This window comes from Vulpes lagopus, chromosome 8, assembly GCF_018345385.1.
Source record: "Vulpes lagopus strain Blue_001 chromosome 8, ASM1834538v1, whole genome shotgun sequence".
In the NCBI taxonomy this organism is placed as follows: domain Eukaryota; kingdom Metazoa; phylum Chordata; class Mammalia; order Carnivora; family Canidae; genus Vulpes; species Vulpes lagopus.
This window is the reverse complement of record NC_054831.1, coordinates 121,553,768-121,556,462: the sequence shown is the minus strand read 5'-3', so window position 1 is coordinate 121,556,462 and position 2,695 is coordinate 121,553,768.

Here is a 2,695-nt window from a genome sequence, read left to right as displayed (position 1 = left end):
GGGCCGGAAACCTCTACGGCCATTTTTACTAAGGGCAAAACAAGTTGCGCAAGCGGAAGCAAGGAGCGGCGAGAGGCTGATAGGGCCGTTTCTCAAAGTAACAACCAATCAATGACAATTACGAATCTCCGGCCGTATAATCCCCCCACCCCCCCGTGAACGACACTTTACGTCACTTCCTTTGTTCGGCGTCTTCCTTTTCCCGCCAAACTGTCACCAATCAGACGATTGAATCAGTGTAGCCTTAATCTACACAGCCCCCCGCCCCCCCTCCCGCCCAGCAAAATTCTTCCTTCGGCGACTCCGCCTCGTCGTCGTGCGGCGCTTGCGCCCTCGGTGACCTCGCCACGCTGTATGCAAGGCGCGTGGTGGGATTGCTAGTTCATCGGCAAAAAAAACAAAACAAAACAAAACAAAAAGCCAGGTTGTCTTCGTTTGTCGGCATTCCCTCGTTCTGATTTTCCCCGGCGAGGCTGCAGTAACATACACCTCTCCCCCAGGACTCCCCTGCCCACCTCCTGTCCCCTCTGCCTCCCTGATTGTTTAAACCATCCTTCACGTAGCAGTGTTCTGTCCCTCCTGTAGAGAGATCACGTCGGTCAGCTCCTTCGCTAGATTGTTAGGCTCCCTCATGCCTCACTTATTTTGGTAAAAAGTATGTATTGCTGCCTCTTTTGTTTGAAGTTATGTGCTGGTCAGTGGGATTCAACAGTGAATGAGATAGGTACAGTCCCTGGGTTTCTGGGCCATTTTATTTTTCTAAAACTGCAGCCACTGTCTTAAATACTTCACATTTAGCAATTCAATCCTGTGAAGTGGATACCGCAACGGTCTCGGTTTTAACAAAGGAGGCAGCCGAGGCAACGAGATGCTAAGTGGTCTGATTTCATCCACCAGTGTAGTCGCTGTACCTTCCTGAACATTCTAGAATTGGGGCACAAACTCAAGTTGACATGTGAGTCAGGCAGGAAAACTGTAAATGTAGTAGGTTGGATAATAGAGGGGATTTTAGTTATTTATTTACTTATTTACCTTTTTTTTTTCTCCACAGTGACAAAAATAACCACACAAAATAACGACGAATAGCAACTGACAAGGAATATGGTCTCAGTGGTGTCATCTATCTATATTTTTAGCAGACGCCAGAAATTTTGATTTTTGTGTAAAAAGTTCTGAATTTAAAAAAAAAAAAAGTTCTGAATTTTAAGTGCGGGTAAATTTAAAAATTTAAAAACACCATGTGGGCCAGAGAAAAGGTATCTGTGGGCCAGACATAGCCTGCCTGCCACCCCTTACCTATGGAAATTCTGTAAACCTCCAAATCGAGATACAGCCAAGGACAGAAACCTGAGGCAAACATGAGGACGTTGTTATATTCAGGGTAAGGTGATTGAAATTTACATAGTCTAACAAATAAGAGCATATTTATGATATATAGGATAAAATGGTTGAAATTAAGAGGATTCTGGGAAATCTAAGATGTGGATTTGCTTGGGGTAATTGGGTTCATTTGGGGTTGGATTAGTTATAAATTCAGCTGAGATGATCATACCTTTAAGAATGAAGGAAATTATGGCAGGGCTTGTATAAAGAGTGTGACCAAAATTAAGGAGAGGGGGCAAGAACCTGCAGCCCACATTGACCTCTCTTTTCCATAGGGATTTATATCACCATATTTGTGGGATAGATGGTGGGGAGATCTTTTACCTGTGACCCCACTTTCAGAGTTAGAGCTTCTTCTCTGTTCCCGCTAAAGATTCCCCTAGGAGTTAAAAAGGATGTGTAACAAGTATTTTCTTATATAGGCTTGCCAAGGCTGAAGCTATCTGGTATCCAGGATGAGAGTGCTGGTAGTCCTATGTATTGTTTGAAGTTTTAATAATAATAAAAAGTTTTCAAAGAGAGAGAAAAAAACCCACCAAAGAATATAAATGAAATGAAAATGTCTTGGGATCCCTGGGTGGCGCAGCGGTTCGGCGCCTGCCTTTGGCCCAGGGCGCGATCCTGGAGACCTGGGATCGAATCCCACGTCGGGCTCCCGATGCATGGAGCCTGCTTCTCCCTCTGCCTATGTCTCTGCCTCTCTCTCTCTCTGTGTGACTATCATAAATAAATAAAAATAAAAAAAAAAAATAAACCTATTAAAAAAAAACATTTCAAAAAAAAAAGAAATGAAAATGTCTTAATTAAAATACTGCACAATGCAAAACATCGAAATAAGATTAATTAATTTCCTGTTTAATTTTCTCTACAATGAGATTTACTCACTTCTAATTTTTTTCATTTTTCATTTTACTAAGTCATTTTTATGTGAGTCAATTCTTTCCTGGACAATTTTTTAAAAGATTTTTATTTATTTATTCATGAGAGACACAGAGAGAGGTAGAGACATAGGCAGAGGGAGAAGCAGGCTCTCTTCAGGGAGCCTGTTGCGGGACTGGATCCTAAGACCCCAGAATCATGCCCTGAGCTGAAGGCTGACACTCAACCATGGAACCACCCGAGCACCCATGGGCAAATTTTCTAAGGAGTGCTTAATTCATCATTCAAATTTGATCCATACAAATGTTACTGGTATTTCACATCTGCCACTATAGTTTTATGGGTGCTTATTATTTCTATCAAGTACAGTTTGATCCAGGGGACTTTTTGAAGATTTCAATATGATATACATCTGATTTTCTTTTTTTTAAGA